Here is a 24,157-nt window from a genome sequence, read left to right as displayed (position 1 = left end):
ACAATATGTTGCTGAAAATATCTTGTAGTTAATAGAGAAGGCTCCGCAAGACCAGCTCCCTGCCCCTCAGTGAGCCCTCCTTCCCCTGCCCAGGACAGGAGGACGCGGTGTGCGGCAGCCCGGCGGCACCTGATGCAGACACGGCCTCCCCACGCGGGCCAGTCCACGGCGTCCCCTGCCAGGGGCACACCCAGGAGACGCAGATGCGGCCACTGAGAGGCAGCCTGGGTCATCACGGTGCCGGGTCAGGGCAGCCCCTGGGGGCCTGGGGCTGGATCTTGGGAGGAGGAAGTCAGGGCAGATGGTGACCAGAGAGGACAGGGGTGTGGTGGCCGTGGAGGACCCAGGTGAAGAGCTCCGCCCCCAGCCTCCTGTGGCCCCGTGTTCACGCGCCAACGCTCAGGCGAACGCCTGCTGTCGCCCCGCCTGGGGTGCTGGGGTGACCCCCGCCCTGCAGCCAGAGAGCTGGAGGGGCCGGGCCGGCCGGTGGCAGCCGTGGGGAGGGCAGCTGGGGACCGGGCCACAGCTCGGGTACCTGAGGGAGCCATTTGCAGGTGGGAGGCCCTGAGCCACCCGGGGAGTCTGACCTTCCTGGGGAATCCCGGGAGGTTTGCGTGAGGAGGTGACCCTCCCTGAGCTCTATGCAGTGTCCACCTGGAACCTACCGGACCCACCATGAGGGGGTCCCCAGCGGGGAGAGACACCACCGCATGTACACGAAGCCGCTTGTGCGTCTTCAGCATTTCCAGCTGCCGCAGGAGCCGGGGGACCCGGGTCCCACTGCCATCGATCCTGGAGGGTGCGCCGCAGATGAGGGTGCAGAGGTGGGACCGAGGGTGACTCCGGGGCAGGGAGGCCCTGGACCCACGGCAGACCTTTAGGGCCTGTGAGTTTCAAAAATAGCAGTATGGCACAGAAACCAGAACGAAAATCCTTCAAAAACAAACAAGCAAAAAGGTGGGCAACCCGCGTGTCTGCCTGCAGCGTGGGCCGAGGAGCCCAGGCAGGGACATCCCCGGGGACCCAGTGTAGGGCCTCTGGGGCCCTACACGCCAGGACTTCTGCACACGCAGCCTGCTCAGCACCGCGGCCTGTGACCTGTGGTGGCTCCTGGTCAGAGTCGGACCAGACCACTGCCCGGGGCTGGCAGAGTGAGTGATCAGCGGCGCCAGAACTCAACACTCCTGATCTGGATAAAAAGCCGTCAAAGTGTCGTGGGTGATTATTTGGAGACACTAACGAGTTCTGCAGACCCTCACTCCCTGAGACGCTTCAAAGGAAACAGGGAAATTCGAGACCCGCTGGTGGAGACCTGCAAGTGGGAGGCTCTGCCCAGAGGGAGGCCAGGTGGCCCGAGGGGCTTCAGGCACCAGGGGGCCGGTGCTGAGGGTGAGCGTGAGTGCGCAGAGCACCAGCGCAGAGACCCCAGGGGCCTCCAGGGGATTTGGAACCGTCAGGGCAAAACTAACTGAGACCAAGTTACGAGCTGGGCAGGAATTTCTGGTTAAAATGGCTTTTAGCTCATAAACTCTTATGGGAGATCTATGAAAAATCAAATCAACCCTAATTGACCGTAATATTGGAGGAGTGGAGGGGATAGATGGTTACTCGGTTTCCGAGGTTCTTTCGCTTCTCGCGCTGAGTCATCCGGCTGCACCAAAACATTTCCTGGCAACAGAAAACAGACCAGCTCTCCCGGCGCCTCATCCTGCCTCCCTCCCGCCTTCGCGCGGTTCCTGCCGCTGCCTCCTGGGGACCTTATTTTGCCCCCCGTGGCCGGGATGTCAACAAGAAGGTGTTATCCTCAATTCTGAGGAGAGCGAACACGTTGAGGATGGAAATTGTGCGCTCACATCAGGCTGTTCCACGGCCTCTGTTGAAGCTCTGCAGAGAATTATGTGGACGTTTGCAAATGCGCCTTGACAGGAAGTTTCAGAAGCGAGCTTGGAAACTGGGATGATTCTAGTGCAGCTGCCCTGTCGTTTTTCTGTAAAATTATTTTTGCCTTCCTTTCTCTCCTCTTGCCAGATAATTATGATAAGCCTTTTTAGTATAATTTAGATTAGGTTGATTAACCAGATCCGCTCTACACTATAAAACACAGTTAATGAATTGCAGATTTTTTTTGTATCGTTTTTCCACCTTAGAGCAAAGGCAGGACTTATCTATTATTCAAATGCAGAAAATGTTTTGAAGAGCAGCCGTGCATAGTCAGGGCCCTCGGACACCCAGGTTAGGGTTTAACCGCCGTGACGCTGTGTGAGAAGTATGGGAAGCGCCTGCGAAGGCTGCGTGGCCGACAGCTGAGCGTCTGCACAGGGGAGATGGTCAATGGCATGTGAAGGGCAGCGCAGGGGCCTCGGCGGGCACCTGCCCTTCTGGGGAGAGCTTCGCAGATTCAAGGCTGGACGATGGACGTCCCATGTCACTGACGGAGACAAAGAGCATTTCAAGTGCTAGGGGCATCACTTATAGGGAACCCAGAACAGTCTTCCCCTCCTGCATGGCTTCCCCTTTGGGGGGGAAGTGACAGGTGGCAGCGTCTTCCCAGCTCCCGAGAGCTGGTCCAGTGGTGCCGGGGGCAGGAAGGCAGGAAGGCAACGTGCCGCGTGCAGTGAATGCCACGTGCTCTGCCAAGGCGCTTCCTGTGTTGTTCTCGCCTCATCTTTAAAAGGACCCTTTGGCACGAATGTTACTGTGCCCATTTTACAGATGAGGACACTAAGGCTGAAGTTACCTGCCCCAAACCGTACCAGCTAGAGCCGCTCCAGCCTGGATCTGAGCACGTGGAGCCTGCCGGTGGCGCAGACGGGAGCCGCACAGCCGTGTGTTCCAGGAGCGTCTGTGAGGCAGCTGAGACAGGCGGAGCCGGAGAGTCTGTCCCGGAGGAAATGTGGAGCCTCGACTCCGGGGCGGGGAGGGCTGTGCAGTCCCCGCATCTCCACTGTGCGGAAAGGACTGCCACGCCGCGGCATTCGCGAGCTCTGCGGTGTTCCGCACCGTTCTGGAAGTGGTTTGCCTTCGAGAGGAGAGCGCCCGGGGCAGGGTGTCTCGCAGCGCACCCCGCGAGGAGGGCGGGCGGTGCTGGTTTCCTGAGGGGACGTCGGCACCACCGCGGTGCGGCTGCCGGCTGGCGGGCAGAGGCAGCGGCGCGGCTGACAGAGCTGCGCCCTCCCCGCTCTGAATGACGTCCAAGAGCTCCGTGCCAAATGGGACGAAATTGCCAGGGTTTTCATTACACAAAACATAAATCGCTGAGGGCAACTCTCTGCCAGGGTAGCTGGCAGTGCGAGAACCGTGCGTGTGTCCCAAACGTGGCATCAGGACGCGTGTGTCTGTGCAGCTGCTAGTCCCCAGAAGCACCAGCAGACGCGGGCTGGGGCCGTCCCTGCGTGCGTGTCTGTCTGCTGCCCGTGTCGCCACGGAGACCACCGAGACCCGCCATTTTGGGTGGTTGGAACAGCACTGGGGCTGTCCGAGCTGCCACCGCCTGGCACAGTCATTTTGTCGTCACGTTTCAGATCAAGAACTATGTAATTTGTTAAAGCAAAATCGATCTAGAATCCAAGGGCTTTAAAATGAATTGCAATCTAGGTGCTCCCGTAAAACCTTGTACTTACTTGGTTTCCCGTGAACAAGCTTGACGTGTGATGTATTTGGAAAAAGAAGAATGATGCCTCAGGCCTGATTTGCCATGAATAACAGGGAACCAGTTTCATCTGTCATTTTTTAACAAATGTTACTCGCTTTTATTAATACCCAAAATGGAATAAATGAATAATGGCTGGGCCTGGGAATATAGATCAAAATCCAGTTCTATGGCTAAGTGGTGCTGAAAGTGGGTATTTGCAGAGATTTGGGGTAGGAAACGACCAACCACAAATCAAATTTTCAACATTGCTTTCTTTTAGAAAATGGGAATAAACATAGTATTTTGGCTATGAAATATTTTAATATGTTATAGATTTATATAATGAATTCTCTGTGTAATTGAGTTTGTTCCATTTTGTATAACAGCTGAATGCAAGTTTTAAATAGTGTTACTGGAGTTAAAAACATGTTCTCTAAACTGGCCTGTGAGGTCATCACTCCAACCCAGATGACACGCACCCTCTCCGCGGCACGTATGTCCGTCACTGAACTGACTTCACGCACCACAGTCAGTCGTGGACACGTGACTCCCCAGCCAGACCCGGAGTCCCTGCAGGTGCGACCCCGCCTTCCTCGTCACAGGCTCGTGTCACCCAGTGCCCTGCACGGTGACAGTCTTCACCGTGACAGTGAAGGTCACATCCCACCTGCGGGCAGGTGCTCTGCAGTCTCCTTCACCCACCCCGGGAGCACAGGGGCCACCGAGGTCGCCGGGAGCCCCTCTGCCACGTCCTCCTCGGACAATCCCCCTCAGTTTCCGTTTCCAGGACGCGCTAGCTTAGGTGAAATCATAAATGTGGAAACCTCCATTGAAATGGTATTTGTAAAAAGGAATTTCAATAAGCACTGAGAATCTTTCGTGATGAAGTTGGAGTTATTTAGTTCCTCGTGAAGTTTCAAGCTGTGGAATATTCTGCAGGATTTCTTAACAATCCCACTCGGAGCAGAACCGGAGGAGTCCTCCTTCCACTCGGTGCCCGGCACACTCCCACCCTGCAGCTTCCCAGGGGGCCTCATCTCCCCAGCACAGACACGGGGCCGGAGTGTCCTTGGCAGGAGGACAGACTCGTCTCGGTCCCGCCATCACACGCGTGCAGGAAGAGGACAGCAAAGAAACGTTGGTCTTTCTTAGCGGAAGAAGGAAACGAGACCTTTTACCACAGTCGTTTCATTCCAGGATGTCTCATTCCAGTAAGGAGGAAAATTCAGATTTTGGCTTTACTGAAGACTATTGAACGCCAAGTATTTTTATAATTTTTTTGTACTTATAAAAGGCAGACAATCTGGTTGAAGGAAATCTGGAAGGCAGGAGAAGTTTAGAGAGGAAAATGAAACGCAGCCGTAATTCCTCTAATCAGAGACGGCCGCTGCCAGCATCTCGGTTAATTGCCGCCAGGCTTTATTTCAAAGCAAAATCAGGATCATAAACCGCATAGAGCTTGCATACAGCTTCTGTCCTTAACGTTATGCTGGAAATGTCTAAAGCACTTAAAAGCTCCCCAGCATTCTGCACTGTAATTGTGCTGTGATGTATGCAGCCACTCTGCCTTAATTGGACATTCAAAGATCAAGCCTGATCAATTTTTTAAAGAAGAAAATGGGCATCACTACTTGCCCTGAAGTCATTTGCGCAGAACCCAGGAGCGGGTACAACAGTAACTGGCGCTTGCGTTGTTCCTGCCACATCAAAGCGCCTCGCACCTGCGGGGGACGCGACGCCAGAACTTCGTCATGTCGAAAATTAAGACAATATGTCAAATAAAGAATTTAAGGGTGTTTAAAAGTTAACATTTTTTTCACATTGCAATGCCTGAACATTCCCATCCAGAAAGCACGTGGCATGACAAAGAAGCAGCCAGAGGGTGACAGGCAGGGTCCCGTCCCTGCCTCCGCGTGGAGTCAGCAATGCCGAGCGTCTGCTGGTCGGGGGCACCTGGCCGCAGCCCGCCCGCGACGGAGGGTCAGGCGGAGGGAAGCGAGTCAGCAAGGCACTCGTGTCCATTCCGCCCCATCGGTGGTTCTCACCCACTGACAGCAGGTTGCCTGCGCGGCTGCTCGATGCACCGACCAGGCCCCACCCTGAGCCAAAGGGGCCAGAACCTCTGGGGCCGAGGCCTGCGCACCCGCACCTTTATAGACTCCCCAAGGTTTAGCAAATAAAAACACAGGAGGTCCAGTTAAACTGGATTTCAGACAAACTATTGATATTTCATGGGTATACTTATATTGAAAAAGTATTCACTGTTTCTCTGAAATTCACATGTCCCCAGTGGTCCCGTGTGCCGTGCGTCGCCCCCACCCAGGGACTGCTCGTGCAGGGACGTTAGAACCACTCGGCAGGGCGGGGAACAAGCGTGGTGTCCACACCGTTCACTCTGACCTCTGGGACTTCCTCGCAATGCAGGGCAGGTGGGGGGTGCAGCCGTAACGTGCGCGTGGAAGCCGTGTTTCTCTGAGCTTTATAAAATGCCCTTTACTCTGCCTTTAAAGTAGTATTTCTGTGCAAACATCATGGGCAGATCTTTAAGGCTTCTTTGGTTATGAAACGTTATTAAACACAGAGAGTAGTGCTGGGATTTAGTGCTGCCTGCATTTGGAATTTAGATTTAAAGCATATTATATGAAATATAATTAATGTCACTTTTCAAGTGAATGATATTCAAGTTTAATAGCAGACAGATACAATTTCATCTTGAAGCTTTTAGGTATTTAAATAAGCAACAGGCTGCCTTTTTATTTTGGCACTTTTTACTCTTTTTTCTGAGTCCAGGAACATTGGAAATTAAGTGTCTGTTGCTCTTCGTCATAACTGAGTTCTTTGGGGAGATGATTTTGTAATCTATTCGAATGCAAGGTGGTGGTTAACTTGGTGAGGTCGGCAAGGCTTGGCAGCCGGAGATGCGAGGTGACTGGTGCACGGGGGTGGCTGGGATGCTGACACCGAGCCGTTGAGATTTAGCTGCCACCTGTTTCGATGGAAAACCATTTGGTGCCACTCGTGGCTGCGTGGGGTTGCCTCATTAGTGACTTTGAATTTTCCTCTTAGTCTGCTCTAAGTGACATTTAACTATTAGTGAAAATTCTGCAGACTTTAGGGGCAGCTTCTGCTGAGACTTGATCCTCGGTCCAAAATGAAATTAGGAGCATTTCTATGGTTTCAAAGAAAAGCCGTCAGTAATCACTGCGGCAGTGGCTGTGTGCGGGCTGTTGGCGCAGCTGTGAGCGAAAGGGAAGAGGAAGCTGCCATTAAAACTCATCAATGTCATTGTCCTGACGGAGCAGAAATGAGTCCTTCATTTAAGCAGCCTTCAAATCCTGTCATTAGGAGGTGGCGAGAATGCAGACTTGAGTGTGCTTTCTTCAGAAGTAAACTTTCAGAGAATGAAAAGACTCTAGAAACTGGGCAAAGTCAGCTCACCCGGCTTCCTGGCTGACTTTCAGGGCACTGACCTTGGGTCTCGCTCTGCATGTTCCGGAAGCAGCTCCTGTCTGCCCGGCCGGGGGCTGGGGGCTGCATGAGCTCTGCAGAGGGGGTTGCGGTGCCACACAGAGCTCCACGAAGCCTGGTCCCACGCGTGTCCCTCCTCCCCACAGAGAGGCTGCCTGGAGAGCGTGGCCTGGCCGAGTCTCGCGGCTCGGAGCAGAGTGGGGGCTGCGACCCTCCATTAGGTGTTCTTTGGCCCCCCCAGGGCCACCCCATTCCAGTGAGAGACCTACAGGCCACACGTAGGAGACAAACACTGAAAACGTACCAGCCAGGTCACCAGAAGCTGTGTGGCCAGTGGTCAGAGTAATGGCGAGAATCTGGACATGAACTTTACATGTTTCCACGTTTTCCCAGGTAGGAGTTAAACTGGCCTGCACTGTCCCCTCCTGCCCCCACCCTGGAGTGCGGGGGCTCTGCAGGGAAGGTGGGGTCGGGGTCCTGGGCAGAGGTGGGCGCCCCCGGCCTCCTTCCCCTGGTCCTGGTCCTCCAGAGCGGTGCGGCAGTGTGTGTGCCGGGCTGCAGTTCTGTGTCCACTTCCTGTGACGGAAAGGACCGTGCTCCAAACGGGGCAGAGTGGATCACGATTCCGGCAGGGCCGGGGGCCGGGCCGGCTGTGCCACGGAGGACTCGGGCTCAGCCCCACCGTCCTCCACCGGGGAGTGGGGTTGGGGTGGGTGGGGAGCCGGCAGCACCCCAGGAAGAGCCAGTGCGGAGCAGGAGGTGCTGGCGTCCCCAGCTCCGTGGGTAAAACACATCGTTTCCTTTTCTTGGAGGTGATGATAGCACCGTGTCCCCTCACACCACGAAATCCAGCATTTTCCTACGAGCAATATCCCTTTTCACGTGTAAACACTGTTTTTCCTTCTGCCCGATACTTTGCAGGCCTAACTGCGTGCAAGTCAGCGTGACTGGGAGACACCTCCCTCCACCTCCCCGGAGACGCCATTTGTACTTGAAAGAGCTGAAGCCCCATCGGCCGAAGTGCGTTTCCGCTGCTGCTTCTCCAAACCTGCAGCCGCATTCGTGGGGCGGGTCCTTGGGAAACGGTCGCTCCGTGCAGCCTCCTCCGAACAGACGCTGCCGCGCAGGGAGCGAGAGCGGCTCCGACGCTGGGCCCGAGCGTGGCTCCGAGGAGACCTGTCCCCTCTGTGACTGTGCAGAAGCCACTTGGCTGCCCGCGGCCTCGGCCGCTGCGTCGTGGAGCTGAGGACGGCGATTCCGGGCTTCGCTACTGAGGGGCCACGAAGGCACGAGCGTTTGCACGAGTGAGCGCCGATCGTCACGCTCATCTTTCCTCCCGATTCTCCACAGGGAGTGTTCCCAGGGACCCCCCCCGGGAGCACCCTGGGGGTCCCGGTGCCCACCCTGACCTGCCGACATTGAGAAGGGGCCAAGGTCAGTGTGAGTCTTGTGACCTATGCACAGCGGGAGGAGGGAGAAAGGCAGACGCTGGACGCCGTGATGCCGGGGCTGGACGCCATGCCGGGCTCACCTGCACAGGAGGGACGTGTTCTCCCCAGACGCCACTGTCCCCAGCCCCCCAGCCGACACGTCGGACCAAGCCCTTCCCTCCCCGTCTGCTGCGCTGCTCAGAGTCGCGGACCGGAGCGTCCACCCCCGGAGTCTGGGAGCCGGCCTGGGGGTGACATGGCGCAAAGGCCCGTCCTCAGCGAAGGTCGGGACACGCCCCACGAGTCAGGAGTACCCGGCTGCACGCGCTCAGTGAGGGGAAACCACACCGCGTGTGAGTCTCTGTGCCGATGTGAAATGTTTGGCTCTGTGCCCCTGGGGGGCTTTGCGGCCCCACTGAAGGGGGTGTCTTTGCTCCTTGGGACAGCAGATCATGGGCTCTTGTTGTCTGCCAGGCTCAGCCGCCGGCCCTTGTCACAACATGTTAAGTGTCTGCAGACGAACGCTGCGATTCACTAATATCCGAATTCATCGCATCTCTACTGTCGAACAGTGACGTGCGCGTCTGCACAGCACACGCCAGGCCCCGTGGCCTCTGAACACCCGCAAGTCTGTTCCGGCACCCTCCGAGCCTGAGGGATGGTCCGTGCACAGCCCACGTGGGAGCAAGAATGCCACCGCCACACTCCCGGGTCCAGACCACCCTCAGAGGGTGCCTCAGAGCCGCCTCAACTACCCGGAAACTCCAGCCTGCCTGTTAAATGGAAAGGCTGCCGTGTCCGACGGCTTCCACGGATGTCAGCCAGCCGGGCAGTCCTGTGGCCCACCTGTCACCGTCCAGCGCCAGTCCAGGAAGCCCCGTTGAGGAGCATCGGTGCAGAATCCCTAAATGGAGCATCTTCTGATCTCATCCAGATCACTGAGATCCGGCCCATCGAGAACGGAGGAGGGGTCTCGCTCCCTGACCCCCACTTCCTCTGGGCCGTGGTGCATGAGGATCCCCAGGGAACATGGCACCCCCCTTCTCCCTCTGGTGCGCGTGAGCTGTCGGTCTCCCTCCAGGGAGGGTAAGCAGTTTACGGCGCTGAGATGACTCATACGTGACAAGGAGGGCGGACAGTGCAGCCCGCGGCGTGAGCAGGACGCCTCGTGGTTTATAAAGTGCCGTCACAAAGGGTCTCGGGTCTATCCGGACCCCTCTGGGGCCCAGGGGAGCAGGATGGGCATTTATCTGAGGCTTGAGGGTGATTCCAGAGCCGACAGAAAGTGCCCATCGTGTGTTTAGTGAGTGGCAGGTCTGTGGTCTCCTGACTGCACCCAAAGCACCTGGCACAACTGATCCTCTTTCCTGGCGGAACGAAGCGCTTTGCACACCTAGAATTAGATGTCCGCTCTCGGAAGCACCGTGACACAACCACAGAGCGGCCTGGCTATGGCCCCCCAAGGGCGGTTTGCAGGGTCTCCAGGTCGCTCGCTAGGAAGCACCGAGATCATTGAGTTTCAGTAGATGAGAAAAACAATTCATAAAGTGAATTCTGCCGGAAAATATTGTAAGTGAGCAGTTTGGAGTCAAGGAAAACCCCACCAAGAGCCATAACTGCAAAAGGCTGTGTTTCTCCACCGAAGACTAAAACTCATTAGATGCATTCAAATGTGTGAGTGGATGGTTTCCAAAATGTTTCAGTCTAAGGCACATTTCTATTTTCGCTAAGAAAATGCGATGGAAATTTGAGCATGATGTCCGATGCAGGCGCTATTAATTTTACGGTGTTGATTAATCTCACACATGTGCTCTCTGCGGTTGCCGCCCCACCTGGCTGGGGAGCATTGACTTTGAACGCCGGGAAACACAGATGCCGAGTGAAGGCGGCTCACGGCCACCCGGCTTCCGAGTGTCTGCGGGCACAGCTCTGCTCCACCGGAGTCTGCATCCCGGATCAGACCCCTCGTCTTTCATGATTCTGGGAGCAAATAATACTTTCCAAGGGGGGCCGAAGAGAGAAATATCCGGAAAGGATGAGTTTTGAGGTCTCTTATGTGCTGAAGGAGGTAGCTTGGGGTCCCTGCCAGCACTAAGGCAGGGATTCAGTTTGAGAGCTGCATGTGTCTTCCACATTTCATCCGCTCGTCACCAAACCTTCATGGGCACCCACTGTGCCAGGCGCGGGGTGCAGGGCACACGGGTCTCGCGGCCGGCAAGTGTGGGCAGTGCGTTGCCTGGACCAGTGCTCTGGACTGCGGTCAGCGTGCGGTGGGAACACGCTAGTTCCTCTTATGCTCGGGAGACACGTTCTTGACCCTCAGTGGGTCAAAAACCTCGGGCAATGCAGCCCCCGTGCAGACCGCGTCTTCCCCTGTGCACACGTGCCTAGCAGGTGCAGCGAGAGATTAACAGTAACTCATGATAACATCGAAAAATTGAAACAATATATATAATAAAAGTTATGTGAATGTGCTCTCTCTGTCGCTCATAAAATACCTTATTGTGCCGACTTACAAGCCTCGGGAGGGAAACTGAGGTCAGGACGCCACGGGCCACAGTGTAGGCTGGAAACACAAAGCCTTGCGAGATGAGGAGTCTGTGCCCTCCAGTCCCCAGCACATGAGTGGAATCACCTGAGCCAGCGAAGAAGAGGTGACACCACAAATGGGAACCTTCAGGGGCCCGAACCTACTTTGTGCTCTTCAACTGTGAAAGGTTTTACCTGAGTTCAGCCGCTTCCAGGCAGAGGTAGGGCCGGCAGCCAATCGCCTCTTCCCACTGAAGTCAGGGCTGAACCCCAGAAGCACCTGCTCAGCGTCCTCAGGTGCTGTTCTCAGAACAGGCAGGTGTGTTCCTCTTGCGAGGCCGTGCTCTGCTGTGCTGGGCAGTGCTCCGTGTGGAGTGCGCGGCTTTGTTCAGCTCCTGCGTCCTGTCTGTCCCCGTCCTTGCTGTTGTGGTTAGGGGGTGTTCGTATTCGTGATTTCAACAGTGTGATGTGAACTCATCATTCAAATGCATTCTGTCAAAGCTGGTACTCTCTTTTTTTCTTTGTATGGATTTGTGAGTTGAAACTGAGGGCATTAGTGAGATCTGAGATAGAGGATTTGTTGTTTCGGTCCATGTCCCGGATTCCATTCTAACCCAGCTAACGTATACTCTGTCTTCAAGTTAATAACACAGTGCGACTTAGTCTCCATGGAAACTGTGCTTAATTAGAACTGTCTACTGTATTTCTAAACAAATGAAAAAATTCTGGTGTTTGGTTCCATATTAGACTTAATGCAGTTCATTAGCAGGAAAACACAACCTAACATGTGCAAAAGGTGCTGTTAGCTTTGAAAAAGTGGGGTTGACGTGTGCTAAATCGTTTGGACTCTCTTGTAAAATCCGTAACCCAACTGAGATGGACATGTATTACACACAGATATTTCTTAGAAAGCAGTGACTGGGAGGTGCCATGCACGGAAATCCTACTGCACATTTACCCCCGGGGAGACCCCCAGTGCCGAAGCTGCCGCCTTCCCTCCTAACTTTCTGTCGACTCGCTGAGGACGGCAGACGCTGGTTAGCTGAGTGGAAGGTGGTGAGGGCAGCACACGCAGGCTCGACCACAGCGCACTGCAGCGAATCCTTCCCAGAGCGTGGCGGGGCCAGCTGCGTCTCACACCACAGGGAGGGAAATGCAGGATGTTGCCTCAAAGCCCATCCATGAATATTGGGAGCCTTCGTACATGCATGAGACATGCTAGAGTCTGAACATGCAGTTATATGCAGAATTATATTCATGGATATGTGCAAAGTGATCATTTTCACACATATCCCATGAATAGAAATATGTTTGCGGGTATATGTAAGGTATTCCCAAAAGGCCTCCCTGGGTCCGTCTTCAGACTAGTTTAGACTGGATCTCTGGCCTCAGAGCATCCCTGGGCATCACGCTGCCTCCAAACGCCCCACGGCACGTGCGGAGACCAGGTCTGAAGAGGAGGTGCCTGCTTCGCCGGGCTCGGCGCAGGACGAGGAAGGCTGCCTCTGAGTCCAGCTCTCCAGGGCTAGTGGGGCAAAATCTCAAGTCCGTGCAGCTCCGCAGCCTCCGTTTCCCCACCTGTGGAGGGAGGGCAGGCCAAGTGACCCCAAGACCTCTCACAGCCACACAGTGATGTCGTGCTGAGAAAGCGGAGTCTGCTTTTGTGTCATGCACAGAGTGAACAATTGAAAATCAATGCCAGTAACCTAGAATGATCTCCCAGCAGAAGGAAATGAAATTAGCGTTTTGGGCAAAATGGACCCGAGATGGACTCATATTAAGCATTAAAACAGTAGCTGGAGGCTTTGAGCATTGCAGCATGAGGCATCGAACTGCCACACTGAGCGCAGAGCTGTGTAGACAATGAGGAGAGCTTCTGTCGCGGCTGCCGCAGGGCTGCCGTGGGGCTCCACCAGCCGCTCGGAGCCACGGACAATAACGCAGGGCTAGTGTCACACACGTCTGTTCTAATGCAGCCCAGGGCGGATGAATTCTAGGTTAAACCAAAGGGGAAACTGAGAATCTTTTGGATGCACTATGTAAGTCAGTACCAGGACAAGAGAAATACGTGTGTCTGTGATCACGGTGCTGTTTTCCAGAAAATTATGGCCATTCCTGAGGTTACTGGCACAAAATGCCGGGCTCTGAGCAGTGACATTTGAAGGAACGAGAAGGTGTCTTCAAGTCTGAGCTGTGCTGTTGGCAAAGGTTTGCAGATGTGCTGTGATGACTGCAGCCTGCACCAGAAATGTACTAAAGAGTGACTTTGTTTCTGTCTTTGCAGAGGAAGAAGGAGGAGACCTGGTCCAGCCGGGCATCAGCTTCCCAGGGCCGGCGGAGGAGGACCTAGGTAGGGTACCGACCTTGCTCCTGCTACCCCAGGGCCAGACAGAGCCCCGCACGCTCCGGGCACGTCCAGTAACTGGGGAGCTTCCCGCATGCCTGTGTCAAGCACGTTTGTTTGCCTTTAGAGTGGCCTAATAAGCACTAAATAAAAGGGGACAATTTTTTTTTTCAAAAATATTAGTTTATAAATGTTATGGACGCTCTAGATGAGAGAGGGTCATTCAGATCCTCACAAGCTGATTGTGGCAATTATTAACATAATGATGCACGCACCCAGGTGTGGAATGACTTCTCTCCCCTTTGCTCCTTTATAACTAAAACTTACTCTGAGTCAACCCAAGGAGGCAAAAAGCTCTTTTTCATGTAGCTCTGTTACTGGAGATGGGACAGCTGATTTCTCTAGATAAGCCCAACACACACGCTGTTTAGATGCTGGCACCTGTGTGCTTCCTTCCCAGGGAGCTCAGAACGTCAGCTTATGCTCTCCCCCTGCTCGTTAAAATCACGTGGAAATTCCATTTTTATGCTGCCCCAGACACAGTGAAGCTGGTGTCAAATCTGGCCGTGAGTTCTCTGACATGGAGTCATGCTTACATAACAAAGGGCAAACGCTCCCGTTAGAGATGTGAAATGTTGAACAAAATCAACGTCAAACAGCGACTGAAAGAAAAAACCCCACCGTGGCTCTGGGCTCCTTGCCCTTGTGGTTCCGTCTGACCTCAAAGGTCCCGGCTTCCTCCCTCGCGTCCCTGAGGGCCACGTGCTGTGGCAGAACTTAGGACTGTGTCATGGGTCGTAAGTTCTATTTATATTTACGTTTCAGTTTTTTAAGATGTATTTCGGGCTGTTAGCCAATGGGTCTGTTGCTTATTTGAGTGGCCCAGAGAATGGCGTTGGAAATTGGAGCCCACTTTGTATAGAGCTGTGATTTCTTTTAAAGACAATCACAGTCAGAAAGGTTTGCTTTTCAATTTAAAATTATGAAAACAGAGTTCTAAAAGTAAGACCGTACGTTATCCACTGTGATTAAGTCCTAAATTCATTTCTAAATCGACATTCTAAGCAAACCTTTCTTTGCTTAGAAATATGCAAATAGACGTATTTTTACTTATTAGGAAGGAGTCATGGCTATCAAGTTTGGATAATTATGCATCTTTTTTAAAAATTTCCCCCTGGCAAAACTGTCCCCAGCTGCGAATGCCCACACTGGCGTGGGGGGCTCCGGCTGGAGGTGGCGACTCCCTGACTCTTGCTCCACCGAGGCTGGGACGCTGCCCAAGCACGCCTGGCACCGTGTCTGGACAGTGCCAGCGTCACGCCCATGTCTCTAGGGCCCGGTCTTCCTGGAGGCGGTTTTCTAGAGTGAGGAAAATGCCAAAAAGATGAGAAATGACCATCGTTAAGCCACGTTTCCGCGGCGGCAGGAACTTGAGGCTCCATGCGCTCACCCGCCTGAGGGTCTCTGAGCGCCGCGGGGCGAGACCGTCTCTCCGGTGACAGGAGACACCAGGGGGTCGCCCCCCGGGGGACAGGCACCTGGGGAGAGCGCTGAGGACAGAACAGGCACAGAACGGAAGTGAGATCGCAGGACTCACCTGGACGAGTGTGAGTTTGTTCCACAGCGCGGGAGGTGGGCGCTGCGGGGAGAGGCTGGGGGTGAAGGAGTCAAGTGTCACACGGTGGCTTTGTGCAGGCTAGGGGCAGAGACAGACAGAAATTTTTTATTGGCAAAATGCACAGCATAAAACTCACCCTGTTAACCCTTTCTAAGTGCTTGGTTCAGCGGCATCATCGAGCACATTCGCGCTGCTGGGCGCCGTCCCACCCTCCATCTCTAGAACTTTTCCGTCTCCCCAAACTGAGACTCTGCCCGGTAGACACTGACGCCCCTGGCCCTGGCCTCCCCGACGCCACCTCCCGTGTCTGTGGACCTGACGGCTCCAGGTCCGCGTGTGAGAGGGCCACGCAGTGCGTGTGCCTCAGTGCCTGGCGTGTTTCACTCCGCAGTGTCTTCAGGGCCACTCCACACGTAGCATGTAGCAGAATCCCCTTCCTTTCTTAGCTGGTTGTGCGTGTAGACCACGCTTTGTCTGTCCCTTCACGCCAGTGCCCACTCGGTTGTTTCTGCCTCTCGGCCGCTGGGAACCTGAGTGTGCCAACGCCTCTCCACAGCCCTGCTCTTTGGGGCACCCCCGGAGTGGGGTGCGGGGTCACAGCAAAGCTGCGCCCACTTCCTCTGCGGAGCCTCCGCACCCTGTGGGGACAGAGTTTGGGTAATAACTTGTAACAGACTGTTTCACATCTCAACACGGATCCTTCCAAAGTGACACTTACGTGGCAATAGCAACTTCTACAGTAAGTGAAGGGTTCTGCTCTGGGCAAAGTGGTCTTGGGTGGAAATAAATAAGGCAGGCGGGGAAGTAAAGGGAGAGGTTTGTTTTTTTTTTTTTTTTTTTTTTTTTTTTTTTTTTGAGACAGAGTCTCACTCTGTTGCCCAGGCTAGAGTGAGTGCCGTGGCGTCAGCCTAGCTCACAGCAACCTCAAACTCCTGAGCTCAAGCGATCCTACTGCCTCAGCCTCCCGAGTAGCTGGGACTACAGGCATGCGCCACCATACCCGGCTAATTTTTTCTATATATATATTTTAGCTGTCCATATAATTTCTTTCTATTTTTAGTAGAGGTGGGGTCTCGCTCTTGCTCAGGCTGGTCTCGAACTCCTGAGCTCAAACGATCCGCCCACCTCGGCCTCCCAGAGTGCTAGGATTACAGGCGTGAGCCACCGCGCCCGGCCAAGGGAGAGGTTTTAATAATGGAAGGTACCGCTCACTGCAGTGACCCTTTTCTAACTCAGTAAGTGATTTGCATTTAATTTCACTTTTCTAATATTTTACACTTACATGTCACAGAACACTGATTTTTAAGCTGTGGGCCGCAGCTCATTAATGGGCCATGATTTCAAGCTACTGGGTCATTACCAGCAATTTTATAAATGGGGAAAAAAACAGAACAGGAAAATATAGAAAACATCAATGTGCATCACAGGCAGTAAGGGCAGGTGTTTAATGAAGCGTTTTCTAGTTTCCATGTGCGTGTGTGTGTGTGTGTGTGTGTGTGACGCCCTGGTGTACGATCTATGACATACCGTGGAGTGGGATCAGGTCCGAAAGCCGTGGCCTGCAGCGCCGTGCGGTCAGTGCGGTTGAACGAGCTCTCGGCACCTGGGAGCAGAGTGTGCGTCCGGGGCACCCAGAGGCAGCTGTGAGGGCAGACACGGCACCTCCCTTGGCACTGGGTGAGTCACCCAATCTCCCTGATCTTTTCATTCTTTGTTTATTAATAGAGGGGGGATGGTAAGACTGCCGCCTACCTGGTGGGATTGTCAGTGATGGAGTCGGATAACACAGGCCTCAGAGCAAGACGTGGCCCACAGTAAAGCGGCTTCTGTCCCTCACGAGTATCACCCTCATCACTGCTGGTGCGTGGGGACCACAGGGCCTGGCGTCACTGGGCTGGTGTGACGTGCCTTTCAGAGGCTGCCGGGACGTGGCTCTGGAGACGCAGCCCCGCGGGGAGGACAGGCCTGATGTCCTGCTTCCACTCGGGGTGGTTCCAGAGCGCGACCCACGGTGACGAACTCACCTGCAAATCACAGTGACTGGACACACGGCCTTCCAAGATGAATTCCAGATTGTGAAGATTTGTTGGAAGGCTTTGCCCCCTCAACTGCGTTAGAGTGACGAGCATGTGTGTGTGCAAATGGGCACTCAGAAACGCATCGAGTTTGCTCGTGGGAGGAGGTGGAGGTGTGGGTGGAGCATTGTGGCTTTCCTTGGAGAATGGGGGCCTCAGGCCGGTGCTCTTGGATGTTGGCTCCAGGCTGCCAGTGAACGAAAGGTCACCTGTCGGGGATTGTCCCCCCAGGATTGTCCCCCCAAATGTTAGCCTTCTGGAGGAACTCTGCAGCTTGTGAAAAATGGAAAGTGTTGGAGGCACTGCGACTTTCCCTGAGGATTTGAGAAATTTTACTAATTCCAGGCTATTGTGCCCTCCCCGGAAGTGGCGTCAAGCATGGACGGTGCCGGCTGCTTGGCAGACAAAGGACAGATGACACAAAGGCCGAGCAAGACAGGAAGTGACGGCCCCTGCGGCTCCTGCTTTGGCCCCTGCAGTCCCCTCGGTCAGCGAGCTCAGTCCCACAGCAAACCTGCGCGGGACCTGGGTCATCTCTCCCGTTCCACAGGGAGGAGACTGAGGCACGAAACGATTGAGCGATTCCAAGGTGGCTGATGCCTTAGTGGCCACTCTGGGTCTGAATAAACGAAACTCTGTGAGATCTTTTGGCTACACCCACTGCTTCTGCAAGAAAACCAAAATATTATGTCTCTGAGTGCAGTGTATCTAATTTATGAGGAAAAGGCCAACACTGCATTTGATACCTGAAGTGGAAGTAGGCGTTACCTGACTAATAAGAAGTTGTGTTTGGAATAAACATAGAGCCAACTTGCATATGTGCATACGTTTATTTGCTTAATCAATTTGTCACACCTTCCTGGCGATGAGTTAGGCTTCTCTGTATAAATATGTCAGAATGTTTCATCTTCTCCATCAGTATTTGTTCTCCCCGGGGCATTAGTTAACTCAGCTTAAAGCCTTTCTTTGATGCGAGTGTCCCCTTTGACTGCAGTGGGCAGCTGGAGTCATTCTGGGAGCCCACGACCGTCTTCCGGGAGCAAGGCTTGAGGTCTGACAGTCCGTGTGCACGTGAGCGGAGATGAACTCCAAAATCTGCCCAGGAACTGAGGATAGAAACACTGTGCTCCAGGTCCTAGCCAAGTGTGACAAGAAGCACGCGTATTGTATGTGCACTGTAAGGCTACCAAACGCAAGTCTGATATTTAATGAAAGCTAACTATAATTAGCACCGTTACACATTTCACTGACAATCTTGCAGACGTCTCTCTCAGACCCGCGCCCGCAGCCCATGCAGGCAGAGCTGGGGCCTCCGGAACAGCTTGATAACCCGACAGCACAGACAAGCCCTGGGCAGCCTCCTCCCAGTTTCCTCCCAGGTGACACGGTCCCTAAGGACAGTCTCAGGCCCAAAACTCCACACAGTGACTGTGGACGTTAAAGATCCACCTGTTCACGCAAGTGTTTCTTAAAACCCCACTACGAATACGGCACCATTAGACGCTGAGCTGAAAGGTGAGAATCGCTCAGGTGTTCTCTCGCAATCCTGATCTCTTCGGTGACGCAGGGCATTTGGGTTTGCTTTAACTAACACGCTTTCGAGCGCCTCCCACTCCAGAGAGCCGCGCGGGCACCGGTGGCATCTGACCGGGCAGTGAACAGCGCCGGGGAGCCGCGAAGCCGGCACCTACTAGACACGGCGGAATTCGAGGTGACGGGAAAGAGCAACTGTCCACGATTACGCAGAAATATGAATCCACCCAACAGGACGTCCTCTCCCTGCCTGAATCTAAGCTCAATTCTCATTTTTTTTTACCTCATGTGAATTTTCCCAGAGGCCGCCTGCGTCCTAGGAAGTGAACCTGGGCCGTTCTGAGCACCGTGCCGTTTCCTGCTTCCGTTGCCGTGAAGGTGCGACTGGCCCCGCCACGGCTCCGGCGGCAGCCCCGCTGTCCCGCCACGGCTCCGGCGGCAGCCCCGCTGTCCCGCCAGGGCTCCGGCGACAGCCCCACTGTGTCCTGCTGTGGGGGAGGTGAGGGAACAGACCACTCCACGGGCAGCGCGCTCAGGACCGGGGTCTGTCTGAGCCATCGGCGGTGGGGCCCGAGCTCCTGACTAGGGGTAGGGAACCGTTTCATGCTGGAAGCTCCATTAATTTAGCTGTAATCAAATAAGGCCCCGTTCAAGAAACTTCAGTTAGATTTACTTAAAATGTACCTTATTTTGTAAACATCTAACTACTATGTTTTTAATAATTTCAAAAAATTCAAACTGTTGATTTTAAAGTTAACTAACCTTTCAGTGACTTTGTTGCGTCTGCCTTTTGCTGGAAGCATTTGAACCTTTGGTTGCTTGGGCCCACGTGGTGCTCATCACACCAACCGAGCAAAGTGCAGCGTCTCCCTCACGGCCCAGGTGTCTGGCATGTTCTGAAAGACCCGAGGGCTGGCAGAGCGCGGCGCCCGCGGGTTCCCACCCCTGCACGCAGCTCTCCCCCGCCCCCTGCCACCGCTCCCCTCCACTTGGCAGGTGCTGAGGGCCCAGGAGAGCAGGGACAGTGCCTGATGGGGGAGGGGCCCCCAGGGCTGGGTTCCTGCCCCTCCCCCTGCGACTCTCCCACCACCTGCAGCGCTCAGCCCACCCCCCCCCCCCCCCAACGGAGCTGGTGCAGCCTCAGGAACAAGAGCCAGAGCTGCTCCTCTCTGGAGAAGCACCCGGGGTCCCTCTCCAAGTAGATGCCCTCCCCGTGCTCTGGCCGGGGCCTCCCTCCTCCCAGGGCAGACGCGCACCTGCAGGCAGGCACCTGGCGCTGGAAGGGGTGATGGCGTGTGCTGGACACGAGTGTCTCCACTGGAGCAGGGGCAGCAATTGCCAGACTCTTTCTGCTGCTGCACTTGGATTTTGGTGTCACGAAGCCAGGCAGGAAGTTGATGTCGATCTGCTTATTGGATTAGCAGTCACACTGTGTGTGATCTGGCATTGTCACGTGGCCCTTGTGGAGTCCTGGAATGCAGGTGGCAGGGAGGGAGCCTTGTGCAAAAGGACCATCCCGGGACGCCTTGTTTGCACCCGGGAAATTGCCGGAATGAAGGCCTTTCATCAGTAGCAGCACAGTGACTGAATTTCCCTCAAGGCAGATGTGTAGACTGTTTTGTTGAAATGACATCTGTACAGAAATTTAAAAGTGATTAAACTGACGGCCGTTGCTAGATTACGGGGCCTGGTGCATCTCGGACGTTCCCCATCTGGAGCAGCCCACGGATGCGTCTGGGTCATCGAGCGCCACGTTCCTGCGTTACGTGGCTCGTCCGTACCACTCAGCCTTCCAGCCGGGCACCAAATCGAGTTTGCGAATGTCCAGCCCTAACTAGAGCGGCTGCTGCTCCCAAATTGCATTCTGTCCTAATGAGATCTGTCTGGCGGGACGCAGTGTGTTAGCTCTGATGGTTTCTGTCTGTTTTGTCTTCAAATGGTCTCTTCCCTGGCTGCGGCAGACTGACTGTAAGTTTGAAACCAACTCTAGTACAAATCATTACGGGCAAAAGCAAGTTACCTAATGCGTGTTTTGATGTTGCACAGATGAGGTGCTCAGCCTAGAGCTGACATTTCTGCAACATTTGAGCTTCACGAGAACTCGGTTGTGGTTATTACCCTACTTTTAGATAAAGAAATTGAGTCTGTCAAATGTCGATCAGCTAATAAATAACCGAGCTGTGATTTGGGCCCAGATCTCCCAGCAGCTTTCGAGTTTGCCGTGGATTTGAGCTCAGATAACACAAATTGGATTTTTTTCCTGCCATTCACCATGTTTATTGAGTAAGCTGTTGAGTCTTTGGGACTTACTTTCCTTAGTTTCCCGATATTGTCCTAATAATATATAAATTGCATAGTGATTCTGAAAATCAAATTAGACCAATGTTAGATATTTCTATTCTGGTCACCATCTTTGGCTCCTGAAAAATAATTTTAATTAACTATGTGGTTTAGTTACATATGTGCATAAATACATGGGTGTGTACATGCGTGTGCACACATATTTGTGCTTCTGCATCTCAATAGAGACACATATGTATACACTTGGTGCTGGATGATCACGGAGTGTTTGGACAAGTGGGTTCTCAGGCCGGTGCCTGTGTCTCCCACGAGGTGACTGAGAACAGTCTCACTGTGACTCGGGGTCACCTCTTCCCCACGCCCGTCCACCCTGTATTGTCAGTTTATCCAAAACCGAGGCTGTGACAAGTGCCAGGCCCCGGGCACGAGGCCCTGCCCTGAGGCCCCACGTCCAGGAGGGACACACGTACGTCGGTCTGATGACAGGAGGCGTTGGGAGTGAGCAGCGTGTCACTGTTGGGAGGGGACCGAGGGGCTTCTGCTGAGTCTGGACGGGCTCCCGTAAGTTACAGAGCACGGACATTAACTCTGCTCGTGCCGTGGTGTGTTCCACCCTGCACCTGAAAACCAAAAATTTACGGAGTCCTCGTCTGTGTGTGTGGATCTTTTCACAAAATTGAAGCGTGTGCTCTATATGCCGGACAATAGCTCCAGGTTTATTTACTGCCTACAATTCAATACTTTGCATAACAAGATTGATTAACCTGATGCTGAGAGAGCTTTTTAAATGGGCGGTTGGCCCCATTAGGAAATTTGTGGGAGGCTGTCTGCTCCACACGGCGCTTTCTTCAGAGAGGCACAGCCTGAGTCTGCCCAGGTCAGACAAGGCAGGTCCTGCCGCCCGTCCCCCACCTTCCCCGACCTGCGAGCTCCGTGTCATGTGTCTGTCTCTGGTTCGGGGGCAGCAGTTTGTCCCTCGAGCTCAGTGCTTCGATGGACTTTAGCAGTTGCTGGTTTTCAGTTTGTCCAGCTTTTCCTGCTGTCGGGAAGAACGAGGATGCCCACGCTCCTTGGATGTCGGGCCAGAAACCGTAAGTGTCGTGCACAGTGTCGTTACGGCAACAACAGGAGACTGGTGGACACAAAGACCCTGGACGCAGGGACAGAGAGGAGAGTGTGGCCTCTAGCTGCAGTGGGCAGGGGCCCTGGGTCCCCCTGCGTCCTGGGACAGTGGACGTCGGGGGAGAGGTTGGGGGAGTGTGTTCTGTGTGTGGGAGAAGCCCGGCCTTTTGCTAAACGGGGGTGGGGATGTGAGGACAGACGGCGGAGAGGGGAGGAAGTCGGAGGTTCCTGTGATGGGTGGAGTTTGAGGTGCCTGTTGGCACACGGTGGAGACGTTGAGGAAGCCAGAGCTCAGCCACGGTGTTGGAGCGTGAGCAGGGACGAAGCCACTGGGGACAGGAGAAGGCCGAGGGAGCAGGAGGACCCTCCGTGTCCTGAAATCGCACTTTCCTCTCTGCTGATCCCCGGCATTTCCCAAGAGGTTCGAGTGATATTTAACTTCCTGATTTTCTATAAAATCATAGTGGCTGAAAACCCTTTTTGTGTCTTCACTGCACTGGTTCTCTCGGGGGGCCGTTGAGATGGACCAGACTCAGAAGGAAGGCGAGAATTTTGAGCCCGAGCGCTCAGCTAATGCAGACATAAATTTGTGCTAATAGAAAGCACTAGATCAAGGTATTTATTGCCCAGAGAGAGCTACTCACCAATCGTTCTCCAATCCCAGGCAGGGCTCAAGTTGCTAAAAATGCCAGACAGGTGCTGGTGTGGTGAACATTTAACAGTAACAGAAGTTGAGCTCGTACAACACAAAAAATCAGGTAAATAATAATTGTTCTCTGAACAGACACCAAACATTTCCGGTAACTGCCTTTCAAGTGTGAAAACTGTGCTGTTGCGTCGACACTATTCAAGGTCGATCGTTGAGAACTGCCACCCAGCTGCCCCCCTCTGACAAGGGTGCGGGAAGACTCCGGGTGTGAGGAGGATCCTCTCTCGCTGTGAACCCCAGCGAACGGCCGACGAGGAATTCAGTGGACCAAAATCCCAACTTTAAAGAAGACTTTGGATCCCAAACATAGCTGGTCAGGCATAAAATTTCATCTGTTTTCTAACACTCATCACCTTGAAAGTTTATTCCAGTTTTGTGTTTAATAAATGTTGAGAAATCATAACGTCCCCAAATTTATTTTATACTTTTCTGCAATATGCTAAAACTTTGTTTTTAAGTTTATTTTTGAAGGCACCCAAGTTCCTCCCACGAGCTCCCCAAAAGCAGGTGATTGGTTAAGTATGGTGCATCCACCAAACGCCAAGAGATGATTGGAGAACCCAGGAGTTGTGTGTTTTCATGTCTTTAACCTGCCACAAATTCCACAAAAGATGAGATGAGAACAAGTTTCTTTCTTCTATTATGTTCCTAGCATAGATTTCTAGGTAAAACAATTTGCTAAATGGATCTATACTTCCAAAAGCTATTTTTTTCATGTAGTTTGATGGTCTGATAATTAGTGAGGTTAAAGTTTTTTTCACATATTTGTATTTTCATGTCTTTGAAATTGCTTTTATTTTACTTGCTAATTTTTCAAGGAAATGTTTTTCATATTTCCATGATTTCTTTAAACATTAAAGACATTAGTGTTTGGGATTACCTCTCCTCTTCTCATATTTTAATACTCTCTACGAGGAAAATTCTCTTTCGATTTTGGAATCGTGTTTTTCTGAACAACTCTTGTGTTCTTCATGTGTGGATAATTCCCAAACCTCGTGTTTGAGCCGTATGAAATTCGTGCCTGCAGCTAACACTCGGGGTTGGGGGGGGCTTGGGCTCTCGTCTGTGCAAAAGCCTCGTGCGGGCACCACTGCAATCCCCACCCTTCTTCCTCTTGCTTCATCTCCAAATGCTTTAAAATTTACCTTACTTCCTCATTTGTATTTGCAAAGTCAAATTAAACCCTTTTTGGAACGTCAGTGAATAAATAAATAAGCAATACGAGATTGGTTTTTCTAATGCTACTAGAAACATCCTTGTGCAAAGTACTCCTTTCCTTCAAGAGCATTTTTACATGGAAACCGTAACTCCGGTTACCTGGCCAAAGGCTGTCAGCGTTTTTATGGCTCCTAAGATTTTGCCTAATTTATTTCCCAGAAGGTCACGCCGATGTATAA

General features: G+C 53.3%; 1 protein-coding gene across 1 annotated transcript in view; it reads left to right on the top strand.

The window, feature by feature from the left end:
* Positions 1-24,157, top strand: part of DLGAP2 (DLG associated protein 2) — a 338,329-nt gene that overhangs the window by 254,283 nt on the left and 59,889 nt on the right. The window contains exon 3 of the mRNA XM_069464631.1: positions 13,343-13,408. The gene's annotated coding sequence lies outside the window, so the exon portion shown is untranslated. The remainder of the gene's footprint in view (positions 1-13,342; positions 13,409-24,157) is intronic.

This window comes from Eulemur rufifrons, unplaced genomic scaffold, assembly GCF_041146395.1.
Source record: "Eulemur rufifrons isolate Redbay unplaced genomic scaffold, OSU_ERuf_1 scaffold_81, whole genome shotgun sequence".
NCBI lineage: Eukaryota > Metazoa > Chordata > Mammalia > Primates > Lemuridae > Eulemur > Eulemur rufifrons.
This window is presented reverse-complemented; position numbering and strand designations above follow the sequence as displayed.